Raw genomic sequence first — 23,466 nt, 5'->3', positions numbered from 1 at the left:
TGAGAGGTAAGTTCTCTGAGTCTATGTTCCGCAAACAGCTGACTTTATGAAACGTCTGAGGGAACAGTAATTCCACTTTCAAAATATTTGAAATATTGCACTGGGTAGATGTTCTCTAAGTATGTGTTATTCTCATTCCGCAAAGTAAATATTATCACACGTTCGTGAACACGAAAATTTGTACCATAGTTAGAGATTGCTGTTCCAGACCTCCAAATATAATCCCGTAAAGAGCTAGCCTTCAAAACACACTTCGTGTGGATACGTTTGATGTGTCAGAACAATAAACAAATCAACGACAAGATTTATGTTTTCTTCGCCATGTTCATGCTGTCCGGCATGGCGTGTAGGTCGACAGCTTGGTGTTGTTCTCTTTTTCTCTTTGTTTATTCTGCCTTGACTGTGTTTATACGCCAATTATTAAGACATAATCCTACTGTGATCCTCGTCTTCGATGTCACCTTTGGTTGTCGTGCTGCTGGTCTGGTGGAAGGGAATTGATTAGGCGGTTGGTTGGTTCGTCAGCCGTCCGTAGGTCGTGTCTGCAACCCGATTGTTTAGTGTTACGCTTGGCTGTTGTCTCACCCAAACTGTGGTTACAGTTTCCTCCCCATGCCGACCTTGGAACACTTCTGGGCACCACTGTTTGTTGTTTGTGATTGTCATTTTGTTTCTTCGCAGGCCTTCAGCAGTGTGTTAATATTGTCTGTTTTATGTTTAGTATATGGCCTTCAGCCGAACTTTATAACAACTTTAAGATTAGGCCTTCAGCCGTGTTTTATGTAAAATTCTTGTTGCTCTGCATTTAGGCCTTCAGCCGCGTTTGTTTCAGAATCTGTGGCTTTAATATGTAAATCCTTGTCTGTAAGGTTTCTCTTTAGTTATTTTGAATTCTTGAAATGGCCTTCAGCCGTGCTCTGTAAATGTTTATCTTAAAGTTGTTGTCTTTAATTATTCTTGAGTAATTGCTTGGGCCTTCAGCTGACAAGATATTTTAAGTTTACTTAAGATGTTTTTTTATTGTACTGTGTAAAGGTTTAGCTTTAAAGTTTTTCTTTCATTATGTAAAGAAAATTTTTTAAATTGGGTTTTCAGTCGAAGAATTAACTTGAATTATCCTTAATATGACCTTTGGCCGGAATGTGTAAATGCTTGGCTTTTAAAGAATTTCCTTAGCTGATCTGAAATATTATTTCGGCCTTTAGCCGAGAAGATATTGTAATTTTACTAAAGTAAGGCTTTGAGCCGTTACTCTAAATCCTGGTGTTTTAAAAGCAATCACTTAAACTTATTCTGGAGAAGTTACTTGGGCCCTCAGCCGTGAATTGATCTTTGTTGTTTTAAAGAGAAAACTGTACATTGGTCTGAGCAATAAAGTTGTGTGTGTTCTTGTGTAACTAACAGTAATTGACCTTGGCCCCTTTCCACAGCCTGATCCGCTCTGTCCTGCGAAACCAGATTACCTTAGTCTGTTTTTTACGTCCTCTTTGCTCGGTTCGTGATGAAGTATTTTGCTACCTAACTAGCAGAATTCCTTAACTTCATCTGCATCGTCATTCATAATTCTAATGTTACATTCGTACTTTTCTCATCTCTGCGACTACTCGTTACTTTCGCCTTTCTTCGGTTTACTCTCAATCCATATTCTGTACTCATTAGACGGTTCATTCCATTCAATACACAGTGTAATTCACTTTCACTGAGGATAACAATATCATCAGCGAATCATCTCACTGATGTCCTTTCACCCTGAATTTTAATCCAATTGTTGAAACTTTCCTGTATGTCACATTTACTTTCTAACTTCTGTGAATCTTCTTTCTATAGATATCAATTGCTCTTCTGCTGAACTGCCTACTGAGCTGTTAATTATCGTAGTTCCATATTCTTCAGGGAACTGCACGCGTACCTCTTCGTTCCTTAGTAATTCTGTATCCTACTTCTTTGCGCATTTACTTTTCCTATCTATTCTATTAAAATTGATCCTAAGCTTCATCATTACTAAATGGTGATCTGAGTCTATATCCACTCTTTACAATCAAATACCTGGCATCGAAATATCTGCCTCAACATTATATAATCTAATTGGAGCATACCGTACCCCTCGGCCTTTTCCAAATTTATCTCCTCCTCTTGTGATTCATGAACACAATATTCGCTATTAGCATCTGAAATTTATTGAAAAACTCGATTAGTATTTCTCCTCTCTCATTTCTACTACCAGACAGATGTTCTCCCGTAACCATTTCTTCTACACATTTCCCTCCAACCACATTCCAATCCCCCATGGCTATTTTTCTTGTCCCTTTACGTACTGAATTACTCGTTCAATATTCTCTTACACTTCCTTTATCTTTTCATCTTGAGCTTGCGATATCGGCATGTAAACATGAACTATCGCTGTCGGTATTGTTTTGCTATCGGTTCTGATGAGAACAACCCTATTCCTGAACCCACTTTCTTTCCTTCTTCCTATTTACAACGAATTTTACTCCCATTATACCATTTTCTGCTGTCGATATTACCCTATAGTCATCTGAATGTGTGTAATCTGAGCCTTATCATTTTCTAACACAGATATCACAATAGTTAAGGCCGTTAATTTAACGACAGGTAGTTCATCTTGAAGCTGACTATGGAGCTAGGTGAGGCGAGAGAATCTAATTTTCATACCAAATTGTTTCTTTAAAATCGTTTGAGAAACCCTGCAGCGCAGGCAGCATGTGTAGGCCTCCAATAACGCATTGTAGCTGAGGGGAAGGGGATGTTTCGCTCGTAACAGTCTAAGCAAACAGTTCAGTAGACGACTGCAAAATGAGGCTCCAAGCCCGGCACAACGGATGGAAAGACTCACCCAGCGGTGAGATCGGAACTACGTCGCTTCTATAAGTGACCTGTATTGTTGTGTAAATTTATCTCATAACAAAAAGATCATGAAATTTTTGTTTCGTAAGATGGAGTAACATCTCGAGAGTGAAAGGAGTATCTAAGGTAAATAATATCTCTGACTTAAATGTTGAATTCTTTACAAAGACTGCACGTGCTGTTTTCCCCTTCACTCATATGTCGATCGAGTTATTTTCTTTCCTAAGAAGAAACCGACTGATTTCTGCTGAAGCCGAAGTTAGCGAGTAGTTTCGGCTCGTGTGGTTGCATTTCAAATATATATCTACTGTAAAATGATCCACATCGCGTAACCCAATAAAATATCAGAATTTGAAAACAAACTATGCGTACGTTCAGTTGAACGTTAGATACCAGTAATGGTTATTAAGAGTGAACTACGTCGCTTTTATAAGTGACCTGTATTGTTGTGTAAATTTATCTCATAACAAAAAGATCATGAAATTCTTGTTTCGTAAGATGGAGTAACATCTCGAGAGTGAAAGGAGTATCTAAGGTAAATAATATCTCTGACTTAAATGTTGAATTCTTTACAAAGACTGCACGTGCTGTTTTCCCCTTCACTCATATGTCGATCGAGTTATTTTCTTTCCTAAGAAGAAACCGACTAATTTCTGCTGAAGCCGAAGTTAGCGAGTTGTTTCGGCTCGTGTGGTTGCATTTCAAATATATATCTACTGTAAAATGATCCACATCGCATAACCCAATAAAATATCAGAATTTGAAAACAAACTATGCCCAGGTTCAGTTGAACGTTAGATACCAGTAATGGTTATTAAGAATGAAAATAAATTAACGACGTTACGCAAATCACACTTGCTTCCTCTAATACAATTACAGATCGTAAAGATAAACATTAGAGAAAGGAATGGAATGAACGAGACGCTGTCGTGATCAACTATATATACTGAAACAAGAATCAAATCAGGAGCGCTTGCTCCTTACTGTATGCATACTCTTAAACAAACATGACACATTACATACGTCATAACAATACAGAATACGGTTATTTCGAGCATATATGTAGAACTACTTTCAAAAACGAGAATTGTTCTTAAATCACCAAGCGTTTCACAAAGAAGCGACACGCTTCGCAGAGGCCAAGTTATCTTCCATAACCTCTAACACATCATACTCTCTGAAAATGTGCACTCACTTGGAGTTGAAACACTGAAATGAAATCATGACACTGACTCACTGACTTAGTTTTTGTAAATTACCAAAAGTTCCGAATTCACGTTTGCGAACACTTTCGAAAAACAAGCATTATTTGTGTATTCTGTTTTCAGCGGTCAGGCAGCGCCCCGCCGACCTGGAGTTCAACACGTAGGTTATACTGTGCGTCTAGTCCCGTCCCGCCCCCCCCCCCCCCCCCAACCTCCAACGTGTCCCTTGCTATTATGGGAAAATATCTCGGCCTTTCGGTCACTATTTCTTCTATGGAACAAAAGATTTATTCTTCCGCAGAGTCCAAATTTAGCTATGATTTAGTAAGAAGAAGACTTTGAATAGCGATTATGTTGGACCTTAAAAATTCGATATTTTGGCTGCAATAACTTTGTCAAATCGCTCTCCAGCAGCAAATTTCTTGATATCTGACTACAATGAAAGACAGAGCGCTTGTGCACTGCGTGGAGTGTCGTTCAACTTCTGCAATACCATTATCACATTTTCCTCGCTATAAAGTTTTAAAGTGTTTGTACAAAACCGTCTTATTGTTAATGAACTGGCATCATTTATGGTTCCAGGCCTAATCCCATGTATATTCTCTCTTTTTTTCATACCGTCGTCCAGCTATGGTCGTAAGTTTTTCGAATTAATCTATCGGATGAATATATTTTGCATCGTGTTAAATATGGACTGGAGCCTCGCACTAGAAGGATGCCCACTTCGCCATTTACATGCAGGCTGACAGGCTTTCAGAGGCTGCCTTTCCTTTTTCTAAGCAGATGTAGCAACTGGGAAAGGCAGTGGAGCGGAAGAGCCTTTCCCTAACCCTGAGGACTGCGCCAGCTTAATGCAGTGTTTAATGCGATTCTGTCTGTTTTAATTATTCGGGAGTTGACCGTCTGGTTTTAAACTTTCTTTGTTTTCTGCGTTTAATTTGATTGGGAAAACGTTGATTTTGAACTTAACATATACATGGATGGACATGAGAAATGAAAGGTTGCAATAAATTTTTCATCTGTAATTATTGTTTTACGTATGAAATATTCTGTTGTAGATTAATAAAAACGAATTTCTCTGAATATTCCAAAATAGTTATTCAAGTTTTACTTTTATTCAAGTACTAAAGCTGTTTGTGGAAATATGAAAATATTATTGTACATCGAACTTAGCAAATATTTTCACGTTGCAATGGATTTTTGTTCAACTGGATATACCCGGCCTAGCTCTGAAGCATAAGACTATCTTTATTATATGAAAATGTTTTCTTTTATATTGCTAAGCTCTCCTGAAAAATTATCCACTTTTAAATACACTTTATGATTTTTTCAGAATGTATCACGCTTTGAATGAAAATTTACAAAAGCTGCAGCTTGTATCCACCTGTGAATGCACAAGATAAAATCTACTATCTACTTTTATTCTGCGTCTGGAATGCTGTGAAAAGAAACACTTTATTATTTTCGTTCACCTCCACCTGTACCCTTTTTTAGGATGTGGTCGTTATAGCCATCGTATATTGAAATCTGCCGCTGCTGCAGACTGCTCGCTCGCGGCGCAGCTCCACACCGCCAGCGATATCCAATAAAATGCAGAAATTTCTTAAATAAAATGGTTAACGTCCGGTGCGAACTTTGCAGTAATTCTGACAAACAGATTTTACTAGATAAATATATTTTAACACAAACAATTAAAATCCTTACACACCGTTTACAATCCCAGCTACAAATGGCGTCGATCATCGACTTATGATAAATGAAGACTACATAAGAGCCTGATGCAATGTAACGGGTTCCTCTCCCATTCAGTCCGTGCAGAAGACAAGCGATTCTATTACAATATATTGCCTATTCATATCTTAACTAATTCTTGTACAGTCTTTGTCATTTCTCATTACATATCGTTTCTTCTGTGGCGGTTTTCACATCCTCCGCCACAGATAGTATTTCACACTCTTTGAATACTCATTTATAATAACAAAATTAGTAATTATACTTTTCCTCACAAAATTAAGGGTCCTTTTGAAATTCAGTTAACAGAAATACATATAAATTATTTGTTACAGTGAGCATTATAATCGAAATGTTCCTTTAACTTTCAATTAGAATGCGTGCTGCCAGAGAACGTTACAAGTGCTACACCTCGGGGGTGGCGGTTGTCAAGCGGTGTCCCATCGGTCTCGACGCACGGCTCAGAGTGTGAGACTACCCCCACAACGCGCGCGGCTCTTCCTCCTCCGCAAGTGAGGACCACAGCTCGTCGGTCAAAAGTTCTCCTGAAGAAGGTGACGATAATGATTCCTCATCTGAAGAGAAAGACAACGCCAAATGGATATTGCTAAAGTAAAGGCCAAAAGAAAGCCAGATCCCTCAACGAAGGATCCAGAAGTTATTACTTTACTTGCATGAGTTTGCTTCACATTTCTATATATGTATGTTACTCCTCTTACGTAATTAGACTAACTAAGATTTCAATATAGAAACAGAGATTATGCAGACAGAACACAATATTTATTTTCCGTTGTAGATATACGTCATAATAGTGTAAGCTGTTTTATCTAATGTAATAATGAGTATCAACTGTCAAATAAATGTATTTCTGAATTAACCAGATCACCTTTACAGATCCACAAAATAGCGGGCATGTCCAACTTAATACACCTTCGTTTGTGGTCATAGCATCGGATTGGCGTATAGACTCTAAAGCATAAATACGCTGCAAGTGAGCAGGGCATAAAGAGGCCACTACTAAAATAAGTGTTAATGGTATCAAGGTTGTCCCATTGTCTGAAATTTTGTTTGTGTTTCTTTCTCTGTAATTTTAATGACTGTCACGTCTTGCCATTTCTAAACTTCATATATGTCATTACATTATATATATTATTCCCTTACCTACAAACCTGTACTGACAAATCAAAAATTAACGGTTCTGGAACGTGAAATTGACACTATTGTATGACTGAGAGTCTATGAGCTGACTCAGATGTAATGAAACTCTTCTAAGAGATAAAACTACATTAGTTTACGAAGACGAGCATGAACTGTACACAGTCTATGTAAAATGAGCATGAAGTATAAAAATTATTAGTACACTACTTTAGCCACTCCTGATACTATTTTGGCACCACTACGTGGACATGCCATCAGTGACTAGTGCATTAAAATGCTTTACCACCGTAGAATTTGCTGGCGACATACACATGTGTGACGTAAGGCAGGATGTGTCGACTTGCATGCATATCGCGGTGGATATACAGGTATTTGCTGTATGATCCAACAGTGAACTCAGCATATTTTTTGCACCTCTCAACGATGATGGACGAATATTAGAACGCATGGTGGCGCTTGAAATAAAATTATACGTGACTGAAATAGTGTTCTAATAATTTTTGTCCATTATACAACCAGTCGCTAATATCTATTAACAATCCATCCTGGACAGCATATGTGAATAAAACTTCATTCAGATGGGACCAGGGCTGCAAATTGTTAACTGTTATGCCGGGGAGGGATCTTATCGGAACTCTGTCTGGAAATCATACAAACGAACTGCGCACAGGTGGCTGCACGAGACAAAATGTGCTCACGGAAGATCTGATTGTTCAGTCCCAAGACACAGGACTGCGCTCACATCCAGGCCACCTATACAACGCATTCTGTTACTACTCTGTATGGATTACTCTGCTTACTACTGAAGACTAGGGGCCTTCCGCAAAATTAATCTTTATCATACAGCAGTGTGAACTGTCTTTTAATTCACGAGATATTAAAACTCTTTGTAAGATCGGAACTCGATAAATGCGGACGGGGCTCTGGAGCCGCTGCAAGAGTTTCAGGTTTACCAGGATCTGTGTCCTATATTTCAAGCCTTTGTGAAGATTGGAAGTCGTGCTTGGGTGTTTGTAAAGATGCATCGGCTACTCTCATCATTAGTGTTAAAAATGTCCTGATATTCTTAGTGATGTGCAGAATGAAAAGACAGTATCACAAGTCTAAGCTTGTATCGCAATCTCACTCAATAAAACAGCTATGGAGTAAACACACAGCGTCCGCAGCTCGTGGTCGTGCGGTAGCTTTCTCGCTTCCCACGCCCGGGTTCCCGGGTTCGATTCCCGGCGGATGACTGGGTGTTGTGTGATGTCCTTAGGTTAGTTAGGTTTAAGTAGTTCTAAGTTCTAGGGGACTGATGACCATAGATGTTAAGTCCCATAGTGCTCAGAGCCATTTGAACCATTTAAACACACAGCACACCGTTTCATAAATCCAAAGCAAAGGAAACAAAGAAAGGACCTGCATATCTCACAATATTACGCAGCACATGAATGAATGATGTAGTAAAAACAAGAAGTTGTTGTGAATATCTGTAAGCCTTCTGCTTACACCATCCACTTCTGCAAAGGCACAGTCTTCCGGTTTGTAAATAACCGAAAACAGTCTGCAACAAATAGCTATCTAACTTTAAAATTATTGAGTGGGTCGCAAATTCCTTTCGAACCAATTATGATAAAATTCAGTGCAACAGTACTACGGGCACATGCTTCATATGAACATTCAGCAATGCAGGAGTAGACATAATTCCACCTTAATCCCGAAAACTAAGTAGTTCGAAAGGAAATTATACTACATTCTCATAATAACAGTCTTTACCACTTCTCTTGGTCAATCCCGATACGTTACAGTGACTGTGCAGTGTATCCTTGTATTTCGCAGCAAGACATGAGGGCGACTGTAGCGTGGCACATTTGAGTGAAAGCTATATGCAGATGAATCTGCTCCTAATAAATAAATTTTCAATAACAGATTTGAATAACTGGTATGTTAACTTTTACGAATAATTGTGACAATTGACTATCTCGTAGAGGTGATCTAATCCACATTTATCTTTTCAAAAACCAGGACAAATTTGCAGGTCATTTAATCCAAAAACCATCAGTACAAAATTAATGTGACACTCCTTGAACAGTTAACCTTGAAGAATTGAATATGCTAGGGAATCAAATAATTAATGCAGCAACCAGGCTAGAAGTAGTTATGAATTTGCAACATTTACAGGCCTACTCCATTGTGCGCGGAGCAATCATAAGTAATCAGATCTACTAATCACACCGAAAAATGTAACACCTATTATGAAGTCGGTTGATCTTACCAGGTATCTTGTACGTAGTAAATGCTGCTCAAGGACATAGCTTTCCAACAGACAAAGGAAAATTCGTCACAACAGCTCCAGCATGGCTTTACATAACATTCCAGAGTTCCTTTCTGCAAAGCAGTGGGTGCTTTCTCTGAACGAGCAACTCACATTGATCGAGGACCGCCAACGAGCTCTAATGGATAAAGCACACGACGCACCGAAGATTTGTACTGATGGAGTGCCTTAGCAAAGGTTTTGTGAATGTTCGAGGTCAAGTCAAAAACTATCTATACTTCTCATACTACCATTTATTACTATGATGATGTTGTTGTTGTGGTCTTAAGTCCTGAGACTGGTTTGATGCAGCTCTCCATGCTACTCTATCCTGTGCAAGCTTCTTCAACTCCCATTACCTACTGCAACCTACATCCTTCTGAATCTGTTTAGTGTATTCTTCTCTTGGTCTCCCTCTACGATTTTTACCCTCCACGCTGCCCTCCACTACTAAATTGGTGATCCCCTGATGTCTCAGAATATGTCCTACCAACCGATCCCTTCTTCTAGTCACGTTGTGCCACATACTTCTCCCCAATCCTATTCAATACCTCCCCATTAGTTATATGATCGTCCCATCTAATCTCCAGCATTCTTCTGTATCACCACATTTCGAAAGCTTCTATTGTCGTCTTGTCCAAACTATTTATCGTCCATGTTTCACTTCCATATATGGCTACACTCCATACAAATACTTTCAGAAATGACTTCCTGACACTTAAATCTATACTCAATGTTAACAAATTCCTCTTCTTCAGAAACGCTTTCCTCGCAATTGTCAGTCTACATTTTATATCTTCTCCATTTCGACCATCATCAGTTATTTTGCTCCCCAAATAGCAAAACTCCTTTACTGCTTTAAGTGTTTCATTTCCTAATCTAATTCCCTCAGCATTACCCGACTTCATTCGACTACATTCCATTAGCCTCGTTTTGCTTTTGTTGATGTTCATCTTATACCCTCCTTTCATGACACTGTCCATTCCGTTAAATTCCTCTTCCAAGTCCTTTGCTGTCTTTGAGAGAATTACAACGTCATCGGCGAACCTCAAAGTTTTTATTTCTTCTCCATGGATTTTAATACCTACTCCGAACTTTTCTTTTGTTTCCTTCGCTGCTCAGTATATAGATTGAATAACATCGGGAAAGGCTACAACCCTATCTCACTCCCTTCCCAACCACTGCTTCCCGTTCATGTCCCTCGACTCTAATAACTGCCATCTGGTTTCTGTAGAAATTGTAAATAGCCTTTCGCTCCCTATATTTTACCCCTGCCACCTTCAGAATTTGAAAGAGCATATTCCAGTCAACATTGTCAAAAGCTTTCTCTAAGTCTAGAAATGCTAGAAACGTAGGTTTGACTTTCCTTAATCTAGCTTCTAAGATAAGTCGTAGGGTCAGTATTGCCTCACTTGTTCCAACATTTCTACGGAATCCAAACTTATCTTCCCCAAGGTCGGCTTCTACTTGTTTTTCCATTCGTCTGTAAAGAATCCGCGTTAGTATTATGCAGCCGTTACTTATTAAACTGATAGTTTGGTAATTTTCACATTTGTCAACACCTGCTTTCTTTGGGATTGGAATTATTATATTCTTCTTGAAGTCTGAGGGTATTTCGCCTGTCTCACACATCTTGCTCACCAGATGGTAGAATTTTGTCAGGACTGGCTCTCCCAAGGCCGTCAGTAGTTCCAATGGAAAGTTGTCTACTCCTGGCGCCTTGTTTCGACTCAGGTCTTTCAGTGCTCTGTCAAACTCTTCACGCTGTATCGTATCTCCCATTTCATCTTCATATACATCCTCTTCCATTTCCATAATATTGTCCTCAAGTACATTGCCCTTGTATAGACGCTCTATATACTCCTTCCACCTTTCTGCTTTCCCTTCTTTGCTTAGAAACTGGGTTTCCATCTGAGCTCTTGATGTTCATACAAGTGGTTCTCTTTTCTCCAAAGGTCCCTTTAACTTTCCTGTAGGCAGTATCTATCGTACCCCTAGTGAGATAAGCCTCTACCTCCTTCATTTGTCCTCTAGCCATCCCTGCTTAGCCATTTTGCACTTCCAGTCGATCACATTTTTGAGACGTTTGTATTCAATTTTGCCTGCTTCCTTAACTGCATTTTTATATATTCTCCTTTCATCAATTAAATTCAATATTTCTTCTAAGTATTTCTACTAGCCCTCGTATTTTTACCAACTAGATCCTCTGCTGCCTTCACTACTTCATCTCTCAAAGCTACCCATTCTTCTTCTACTGTATTTCTTTCCCCCATTCCTGTCAATTGTTCCCTTATGCTCTCCCTGAAACTCTGTACAACCTCTGGTTTAGTCAGTTTATCCAGGTCCCATCTCCTTAAATTCCCACCTTTTTGCAGTTTCTTCAGTTTTAATCTACAGCTCATAACCAGTAGATTGTGGTCAGAGTTCACATCTGCCCCTGGAAATGTCTTACAATTTAAAACCTGGTTCCTAAATCTCTGTCTTACAATTATATAATCTATCTGAAACCTGTCAGTATCTCCAGGCTTCTTCCATGTATACAACATTCTTTAATGATTCTAGAACCAAGTGTTAACTGTGATTAAGTTACGCTCTGTGCAAAATTCTATCAGGCGGCATCCTCTTTCATTTCTTAGCCCCAATCCATATTCATCTACTACGTTTCCTTCTCTCCCTTTTCCTACTACCGAATTCTAGTCACCCATGACTATTAAATTATCGTCTCCCTTCACTATCTGAATAATTTCTTTTTTTCATCATACATTTCTTCAATTTCTTCGTCATCTGCAGAGCTAGTTGTCATATAAACTTGTACTACTGTAGTAGGCGTGGGCTTCGTGTCTATCTTGGCCACAATAATGCGTTCACTATGCTGTTTGTAGTAGCTGACCCGTACTCCTTTTTTTTTTAGTCATTATTAACCGAGTCCTGCATTACCCCAATTTGATTTGTATTTATAACCCTGTATTCATCTGACCAAAAGTCTTGTTCCTCCTTCCACCGAACTTCACTAATTCCCACTATATCTAACTTTAACCTATCCATTTCCCTTTTTAAATTATCTAACCTACCTGCCCGATTAAGGGATCTGACATTCCACGCTCTGATCCGTAGAACGCCAGTTTTCTTTTTCCAGATAATGACGTCCTCTTGAGTAGTCCCCGCCCGGAGATCCGAATAGGGGACTATTTTACCTCCGGAATATTTTACCCAAGAAGATGCCATCATCATTTATCCATACAGTAAAGCTGCATGCTCTCGGAAAAATTACGGCTGTAGTTTCCTCTTGCTTTCAGCCGTTCGCAGTACCAGGACAGCAAGGCCGTTTTGGTTAGTGTAACACGGCCAGATCAGTCAATCATCCAGACTGTTGCCCATGCAACTACTGAAAAGGCTGCTGCCCCTCTTCAGGAACCACACGTTTGTCTGGCCTCTCAACAGATACCCCTCCGTTGTGGTTGAACCTACGGTACGGCTATCTGTATCGCTGAGGCACGCAAGCCTCTCCACCAATGGCAAGGTCCATGGTTCTTAGGGGGAATATGAAGCTAGGGGTATACAGTTCACATCATTACTTTACGTAATCTCCCTCCTTCTCAATGCACTTGGCCCAACGGGTCAACGAGTTTACGTATCCCTCCAAATAAAAGGTTTTCGGCTGGTCGTAAAGCCCCTTTTGCACCGCATTTCGCACGTCCACATCTGAGGCAAATCGGGGACCATAGTACAGCTGATCGTACCATGTTTTACATGTTTGGAGGTGATAACTTCGTTTCAGAATGTCTTAGGTCATTACCAGACGTACACCAATTAATCTGTTGACAACATTTCTTTATTACACACATAAATACAACAGCTGATTGTCACAACATCCCATGAACCGTAACACACCAGATACTACTCCAACCGCACTCAAAAAAAAAAAAAAAAGACCTCAATTGTTTCTTGGTTTTAGAAACTGGGAATTTTGCAATTGATCGAGTTTTTCAGAATCTGGTAAAATACCATCCTCAGAAATGCTGTGACCTATAAACTTCAATTTTTTCACAGTAAACTTACATTTAGTATTTTAAGTGACATTTTGATAGTTTAAGTGCCATTCCTCCCTCATAGTATTAATATGTTCCTCCTAGGATTCCCCAGTAATCAAAATGTCATCAACATAAACAGTTATTTTGACTAAATATCTTGTCCCTAAACGAAGTCAAGAGCTCTAATGTATTCTGCTACCGAAACATTAAGGCAAAACGATACTCCACAACACTGATAACATCTTACCCCATGCAAAAAGGCAGTATACTTTATTGATCCATTTTGTAATTCTACTTGGTGAAATCCTGAAGTGAGATCTAAACTGGTCACGTATTTCATTCTTTCAAATTTATGTAGTAACTCTCCTATGTTCTCTGGATGATCAGTTTCCCTAATAAACGAGACTCATCTACCGAACAAATACCTTAACCTCACCATTTACACCACCCACCGCATGCTCTGGCGCTCGTAGTGATGCACCCAAATTTCTTTTCCGGTGACAATTCTGCCCAAAAGTACATCACTTTCGTTATTGAAGCGAGTGAGTAGGCGTTGACAGGCCTTAACACGGGTAAGATTACGGTCGTCGGTAATCTTACTTGGTACCCACCACGCACAGACTTTATGGAAACCGAGCTCGTCGTGGATGATGTTCAAAGCGGATGCTGCCTAAGCGATAGTGAGTCGCCTATTCTCCAGAACCATCTCTCGAGCTTGCTGAATGTTGTCTTCGTGGAGATTGATGGCCGTCCCGCCCCGTTTTCGTGCGTTATACTTGTTCGACAACTTTTAAAATTCTCTATCCACCAAAACACAGTTTTACGTGATAGTGCGCATCTACCACATTGCGAAGGTTGTCTGCGATGAATGTCTGGCTCTTTGACACCCTCTGACCAGATTTATCGGATCAGCGCCCGTTGTTCCTCTTTGGTGCACACTTCTAATGCAGCTGCCATGCTATGTCAGCAACAGGAGGAAGAACAATGGCGGAAATAAGACCAAACTGTCACATGATTACCACAGCCGTATAACAATGACATGTGCGTGGATAGAAGACAACGTGCGCAATGTAACAAACGTTATCGCAAAAGTGTAGATAATTTTGATTTGTAGGTAAAGGATTAATCGATATACCTTTTAACAGTTTTCTGCAGAATCCAAAAGAGAAAAATAAAATAAGTATTACGAGATATGAAAAGGGTAAAATGTATTGAAATAAAAGAACCGATTAAAAGGAATCTTGAAAGCTGTACTTAGGAAAAAAGTTTAGACCGCGGAAATCACATTTGTTGGTGACCAGTTTCAGTCCAAAGGCGGATCATCTTCAGACGCCACTCTGGAATACAGCTTACTTACAAACATAGAGGATTATATAGATAAAATATAAACAATGTAATAAAAGTAAAAAGAAGTGGTACACGAAGCTGACGTGTGCAGACAGGTCCACGGATCAGAAACTGCAGAAGTCTCCAGATGCTGTCAACTGCTAGAGAAGCAACGATGTGGTGTGACTAAACAGCAGAAGCTCCGCCCCTAGTCGTCTCCGCACGTCATTCGTAACCAACAGAATGAAAGCCTGTTGAATACACAACGAAAAACTCTAGATACTATCTTACAAATCATATTTGTTTATAGTATCGGCTGTAGGATTAATCACTATTGTAGCTGCGAGACAAAGCGTTAAACCATAGAATAGCGTACAATAAAAAGCCGATAACGTACACTGCCCTTTGCGGAACAGTATGTATAAAACATCACTGGTTACTTAGCAACGTGGTAAAAACTTCCGAATGTCAAGGTCGATTTGATATTCCTTTATTTACAACGACCGGGTTCGAAAGACTTTACTGTCACTTCAGATCTTAAAAAAATTGTATTAAACCCTTTCATTTTGAGATGGAATCTCACTTCAAAATGAACATGCTTTATAAAAAAATTCTGATAACCTCAAAATGACAACAAAGTCTTTCGAAACTTGATACAGAATTATACTGACTTTAGAAAATGTTTGCCAAGAAAACAGATCGCTCTGTCTGATTACTGAACCTAAGAAAATTCACACTTAGCAACGAGCATAAAATTTTGGTTGTCAGCTTACTTACGGTATCTAATTGTAATATCGACATACGTTATTTGTTTTAAGTCTACCCTCTAAAGTACACTGAAGAGCCAAAGAAACTGGTACACCTGCCTAATATCGTGTAGGGCTCCACTGAGCACGCAAAAGTGCCTAACACGACTTGGCATGCACACGACTAATGTCTGAAATAGCGCTGGAGGGAATAGCCACCATGAATCGCGCAAGGCTGTCCATAAATCCGTAAGAGTACGGGGGGAGATCTTTTCCGAACAGCACGTTGCTAGGCATCCCAGATATGCTCAATAATGTTCATGTCAGGGGAGATTGGAGGCCAGCGGAAGAGTTTAAACTCAGAAGAGTGTTGCTGGAGCCACTCTAGCGATTCTGCTGAAATTTCCGAAGTCCGTCGGAATGCACAATAAATATGAATGAGCGCAGGTGATCAAACAGGATGCTTACATACGTATCACCTGTCAGAGTCGTATCTAAACGTATCAGGGGTTCCATGTCACTCCAACTACGAACATCTCACACCATTACAGAGCCTCCACCAGCTTGAACAGTCCCCTGCTGATATGCAGGGTCCATGGGTTCACGAGGTTATCATACCTGTGCACGTCAATCCGCTCGATACAGTCTGAAACGAGACTCGTCCGACCAGGCAACACTTTTCGTATCATCAACGGTCCAATGTCGACTTTGACGGGCCTAGGCGAGGCGTAAGCTCCGAATCCCCATATCGATGAAGTTTAGTTGAATGGATTCCCCGCTGACACTTATTGATGGCCCGGCATTGCAATTTGCATCAATTTGCGGAAGGGTTACACATCTGTCACGTTTAATGGTTGTCTTCAGTCGTCGTTGGTCCCGTTCTTGCAGGATCTTCTTCCGGGTGCAACGATTGCGGAGATTTGACGCTTTACCAGATTTTTGATATTCACGGTACACTCTTGAAATGGTCCTACGAGAAAAGCCCCATTTCATCGGTACCTCGGAGATGCTATGTCCCATCGCTTGTGCTCCGTATATAACACCACGTTCAAACTCACTTAAATCATGACAGCCTGCCATTGTAGCAGCAGTAACCGATCTAACAACTGCGCCAGCACTTGTCTTATACAGGCGTTGCCGACCGCAGCGCCGTATTCAGTCTGTTTACATATATCTGTATTTGAATATGCAAGCCTGTATCAGTTTATTTGGCGCTTCACTGTATAGCATATTTAAAAGATAATTAACATAAAGTAAGAAGCCAGTAACATCGCTGTTACACTGCCCTTGTAGGGCCATCTGCATGTACAGCACGCTGCCGGTAACTTAGCAGCATGAAGAATATCGATAACCGTAAAAGATGTTACGATGGAATTAGGTATGCGTAGATGTCTGCTCTAAAGTGCTGTTTGCAGATTGACTGGTACGTAGAAATAGTTGTTAAGGACGATGTAGCTCTTAAGTAGTGCTATAAAGTTGCTTATTTTAATTTACGTTGTAGAATATAACATATTAAAAAAATGACATAAAGTAAGAGGGCAATGACATATATATTGCACTGTCCCCTACAGGAGCATCTGCATGTGCATGGCGATGGCGATTACTTAGCAAAGTGCAGCATTGAAAGCTGCTGTTAAGCCGTTCCCCAATACACATTTTCTAATTTTCTATCGGCAAGGTATGATGGAGATATTATGTAAAATTCCGATTGCCTGAGTGAGGTGCTATCAGGTTTCGTCTCTATTTTAGTGTAGCTGTAGCAGCACTACCTCAAGCAGCATCTCACCTTAAATGCATCGCTGCAAGCTCCCGTAGCGAGTAATGTTCTAACTTCGATCTCCTAACATTGTTACACTACTAGACAGTGAGAGCTATAAAGTGGACGACTAATGCGCAGAATGACTTGTTTAAATTTGTTATCTTAAAATTACAAACTCTGAAAACCAGTACCTGACAATTTAAAAATATTCATCCATAATTAAACAGTCTACGCCAATATATTTCATCAGCTATGTATAAACTATAAGTGGCATGAGTTTCATCTTCGCCATCAACTTAAATACAATACACAAGTGGATGGTCTGTTCATCCAAAAAACAGACAGTATTAGAAATGGGCCAAGACAGGAAAATTATTCGTAGTGTCTTCTGAAGGATGGGTTAATTAATTTTGTTCTTTTTATTGCCACATTTAGGCATATTAACTGTTAATGAAACAATCTCCACAATTGTAGCTAGAAACTTACAAAGACACGCTAAACAAAATGAATGCTCAAAATCATAATACTATAAAAATATAGAATACTCATCAAAATTTAAATTTAAACAAAAAAAAGCAGACAGTACATGTAATATGCAGTCAGAGTAACAACAACAAAATTCTTCTTCAGAAACAGAACTTGCAAAAAATGGTTCTGCTCTGAGCACTATGGGACTTACCATCTGAGGTCATCAGTCCCCTAGGACTTAGAACTACTTAAACCTAACTAACCGAAGGACAGCACACACATCTATGCCCGAGGCAGGATTCGAACCTGTGACCGTAGCAGGCGTGAGGTTCCGGACTGAAGCGCCTAGAACCGCTCGGCCACCGCGACCGGCTAGAACTTGCAAAGGGCTTACTATTAGCACTTAGTACACACACCTATAAAGCTCTTATGTTAACGTTGTTAGTAGTAGGTAGGCAGTAAACCATATACAGATAAGCAATGTAAGACTACAACTAACATATGAGACACATCACACACCGACAAGTGGAGCTCCAACTGGCACACAATAAATATGCTAGCTGCTAACTGTGGTAAAATGTGTTTTACTTAGCACCAGCCAAAAGCGCGCTATTTTCTTCCAACACGGTACAGCTCCTGAACATGAAATACCCAAATTACCGTAAGGTAACGAACCAATATATGCCGAAGGATAGGAACACAGCAATCGGTCGCAACCCCATTAGTCTTCTATATCCTGATTTCAGCTACAAATAGTGATTTACAGTCGAACACACTCGTGGCATTACATGTCACAATAAGACCTTACTGACGCGAGTTTCTTGGATTGATAGTCGCTCAAATGCACTAGAGGTGGCTGAAATCTGGATATGCAAGGACAATAAAAACGAATGGGGTTCCAATCAGTCGCTATGTTCCTATCCTACCTTATTGTCTACGGTCGCTGAGCACAGTAGTTTCTTACGGAATCAAATTTAGATGAACCAAAATGTAATCATTCGTGGGTGAGCGTAATTAATCTGATGTTGCAGCGCCTGCAAGTAGTTTTAACCTAAGGCAATACTTTCACATGGAAATACGGTCAGTCGAGGCCTAGCACGTCAGAACAAGGCAGAAGAATCTGTTAGGTGGGTAGAAAATACCTTAAACTTAATACTATTGAAAAGTAAAGGAAATCAGTAGAGATTTCGGTAGGCTGCATCAGGTAAATAAGTGTTGATTCATATACATTGACAGGTGATGACTGTGCCAATAAGGTCATTCTGCAAGAAGCAAAACAACGAGCACTTGATGTATCTTTTCGGGGACTAACGCCTGACAGCTAACAAAAACTGCTCATGGAATACTCGAAAATTTTGGATGAAGCCGTAGCAAATGTGGCAGCTTTGTCTGAAATTGACTCAGTGATTAGGCCAATGAAGAATCGAGTAGTTTCTGATATGGAGGTCATACGTTCAAGATGTGGCTCTCCGCCCCTCATCTAGTATTTTCGTAGGAATCCCAGCGTCAGTGGTATAAACAGACGGCGCGTTCCATCCAGAAAGTACCCGAAAACCTGTGGAAGGTGGAATCATAGTCGCCACTTCGTAATCTTTCTTTACAAAGACTATAAAGTTACAGCTATAAATGCAGCAGTAGTTACGGACGGCCGGCCGGATTGGCCGTGCGGTTCTAGGCGCTTCAGTCTGGAGCCGAGCGACCGCTGCGATCGCAGGTTCCTGCCTCCGGCATGGATGTGTGTGATGTCCTTCGGTTAGTTAGGTTTAATTAGTTCTAAGTTCTAGGCGACTGATGACCTCAGAAGTTAAATCGCATTGTGCTCAGAGCCATTTAAGCCAGTTACGCACGTAAATTAAGTATCAATACGTATTATGGCACTAATGTTTATGTTATCTAGTGGCAAGGTTTAGTTTACGCTTGTAGGGTTTAATTGAATAATGTTAACCTCAGAAAATCATTCGCGCAGCAGATTCATAAGTCGAAAGACTAAAATGATCAGAATACCGACTTTAATTTCGAGAAATCCCGATAAGATTATGAAACGCGACACTTTGTGACTTTAAGTAAATAAATTCTTTCCTTTAGGTATTCTGGTATTCCTCAATGAGTCTGATGACGAGGAAACCTCAATACCTGACATGCATAGATACTGCAACAACGCATTATGTATTTACTGTCGTAAAATTGCGGTACCTTCATGTTGTGTTCTGCGTAGCTACAATGAACACTGATTTATTTGTGTGATGTAATATATCGTCAAGGAGTAAGCTATGTAATGGTCTCGACAAACTCCGATGCGAAAATGGGCTTTCAAAATAATCGCTAATCATTTTTTTAATTTCTAATAGTCAGTGAGTACAACGAAAATGAATACAGCGATGTTTGAACTTTGTATGAAAGTATCTCTGGAAACTAGCAAAGATGCGGATGCCACGAAAAATGGCTCAATGAAACAATATATTAAAGGGCAAAGTGACCACTGCACAATGCTTCCATTTTGTGACCATGGGACACCGCTGTGTGAAATCAGTGGCAGGTATTTACCCAGCAATGAAAATGGACATTGATGTATGTTTTTATAGGCTACAGGATCAAAGATATCCGCGGCAGCTCGGGTGTATCTGATGCCGTAAATCTAAGCCAACCATCCCCCCCCCCCCCCCCCCTACGTTTCAGACTAAGTGATGTGTGCGGTAATAGCGTTCACACACTTGCTTCGACATCGTCCAGTTGTTTCTGAGTGGTTGAGATAGATTCTCAGGTATGTGTGTGTGTGTGTGTGTGTGTGTGTGTAAGTTCAACCGAGCGTTGGCATATGCTAGAACGTCATTTTCGGGCATTAGTCTCAGTTCTACTGCTGAAAGACCCGAACTGTTGCAAGGAGTCATGTAAGTTATTTGCACTACGTATACGATTTCGTACACTCGATTCGGTATATATAACACTAAAAGATATGCTAAGACTGCTTCGAATGATCGTAGAACTGATTTTTAGATTAATACTTTCCTTTATTTGTAGTAGAGACTGTGTCAGAAAACGAGGAGCTGGATATGTCACAATATTTCATATGACATGATCGTTTGTGCAAAAAATATCAGAAGCCAGGTTGGGCCCACTGCTGTAGGCAATTATACTGCGGAAAAGATGAGGCTGTCAAAAGGTGCACTGATAGGTAACTAAGAAATATTGGAAGAAGATTTGTTGGGCAGGGATTTCGATGTAGAATACACCACCTACTCTAAGGGGAGGGTATCACATCAGACAAGATGTATTAGAGTAGACTGGAACACGTGGAATAATTTAAGCCACCTGGCCCATTGCTGTCTACGCTAACAATGCAGCACAGATATCCCACTGGGAACATGTCATCTGTATATATGTCCGTCCCCATCATCTACAATCAGCGATGGAGGAGTTTATTGATCAACTACTCCAGGATGGAATTATAGAAGAAAGCACAAGTCCCTGGTCAAAAACTGTCCTTATTCTTCCAAAGAAATAGACTGATGGTAAAAAGACAGATAGATATTTCTTTGACATCAGATATGCCAACCAATGGACAACAACCGACATCTACCCCACACCAAATACTATAGTGACCTTAGAATATCTGGGGCAATGCTGTTATTTTACCACATGGACTTACAAAGTGGATACCACCATTTATTAGACCAGATCCTATAGGGTATCAAACTGAAAGAATGTATGGTCTATTTTGATTATAGTACTGTATTCTCCAAGATAGTCCAGCAGAATGTGGTGCATCAATAAAGGATGTTTCACTTGTTTCATGAGGTGTGATTCTTCTTCACAAAAGTGACACCTTGTATTACATGTGGTCCGCCATTTTGGCTAATTGTCAGCTGAGAACGTATATGAACTAACGCACGACTGGTTCAAGCAACACCTACAACAGTAAAGGAATTACAGTCACATCTTACAGTCAGCAGTTCATCCAAATTTTGCTGAGGTAGCAAGAACACTTACGCTTTTACTAAAGAAGAGAGTTAAGTTTGAGTGGATTTCATACTGAAAGCAACCCTTGAGTTATTGACTGAATTATTGATTACTGATCCCATCCTTGCTTTTCCTATGAAAAAGAAGTTATTTTGTCATGTGGCTCTTGCATCGATGCTCTAGGCCGTATTTTGAGTCAAGACATAGGCAGGAAATAACATACAATAACTTACACTTCTAGACAGCAAAATAAAGCATGAAATAACTATTCAACTACTGCAAAAGAATCCTCATGCATGTGTTTTGTATCACCTATTTTAGTTGTTATGGTTGCATGTTAAAGCCATAACAGATCATGCAGCACTAAAATGGCTTCTTGGACTAAAAGATCCGACCAGTCATTTGACCCACTGAGATTTATTACTAAGCGACTTTGGATCTGATGTTGTACAACACCCAGCAAAGTCTTGCAGGATGTAAGACAGATCTAGTTACAAAAGTATGTGCTGTTGAATGTATTGAGGTATGCGTGTGGAAGAATGGTGCAGGGCTCAGCCTGTTGATCCAGACAGCCAGCAGTTAACGAGTCGAGGGCAGTTCAGCTCTGACACGATGCTATACAAGCAAACAAGGTGCAACCGCAACATAGTTTTGCCAGAAAATTATGAAACTGAAGTACTCAGGAAGGCTCATGATGCCATGTAGGCAGGACATAGTGAATGACGTGCGATGGACTTCAATGTTGCAGATAATTATTGGCTAACAATGAGGAAATAGAGAGGTAAAGTGTTTAGTGAACAACTACAGTTCTTGTACTCAAAGATCTGAGAAGAGTCGTTAGAAAACCCCAATACAAAGGTTACCTGAGGCACGTAGATGATTCCAAATGATCAGAATGGATTTACTTGACCCTTTGCACAAACACCAGTTGGGAATCGATATTTATTAACTATAAGCGATCATTTTTCACGTTTTTGGACACCATCGCCATACCAAATCAAGAGGCAGAAATGGTGGCACAGGCTGAGGTTAACCAATGGTCACTGCAATTCAGAACACCAGGCACCTTAATAACTGACCAAGACACCAAATTTCTACGTAAGTTACTGCAGCAGTTAAGCCGACTATGAGGCATAAAGGAGTTACAAACTAGTGCACATCACAAGTAGGTAAACAGCAGAGTTGAAAGAGTTCTTAGGGCATTGGGGAAAATATTATTACGTAAGCAGTAGCAATAATGATTCGGGTGCACTACTACCATATGTAGTAGCAGTATATAACTCAAATATTCACGAAAACACGGACTTATCTCCTTATAAGGTGGTTTTTGACCAAAAAGTGCATACACTTTTTAAGTGCCTGTCCTGGGATAAGACTATCAGCCTTTCGATATTTTAGTAAAAGGTTAAACTGTATCTCGCATCAGGTTACAAATGAATGGCAGGAATGCACCCACACCAAAAAACCTGAGTTTCAAAGCACCATGTTGCGCTATGAGTTATGTGCTGAAAGAAATACTAAACTGGTTATTTTGCGTCATCAAGGACTGTTTCAAGTGGTCTAAATGACATCTCCACCTAGTATCAAGCTGCAGGTTCTGATTTGAAGCACAGTTGGTCCCGTAGGAAGAATTCGTCCATTGTAGGGTAAACGAGAACCACGGCCTCAGATTCTTCTGAAGGGGGAAGGAAAGTGGTCGTAGAAATAAAAAAGATAAAGGTGGAAGTAGGCATGTGAAGCACTATATACCTGCTAGTATTATAACACTAAGAAGGAATTTTGTCTCCCGACAGGGTATGGTCTACTCCCAACCCAAACTAATTTACGAAGAGCAGAGTGTAGCAGCTCCACGTTCGGTCGTCATCAAGCACAAGACAAAGAGGGAGGTGAAAACAAACAAGCATCATTGTTGTTGTGTTTTTGA

This window comes from Schistocerca americana, chromosome 5 (genome assembly GCF_021461395.2).
Source record: "Schistocerca americana isolate TAMUIC-IGC-003095 chromosome 5, iqSchAmer2.1, whole genome shotgun sequence".
In the NCBI taxonomy this organism is placed as follows: domain Eukaryota; kingdom Metazoa; phylum Arthropoda; class Insecta; order Orthoptera; family Acrididae; genus Schistocerca; species Schistocerca americana.
The sequence above is the reverse complement of the archived record's forward strand: the minus strand, read 5'-3'. Positions refer to the sequence as shown.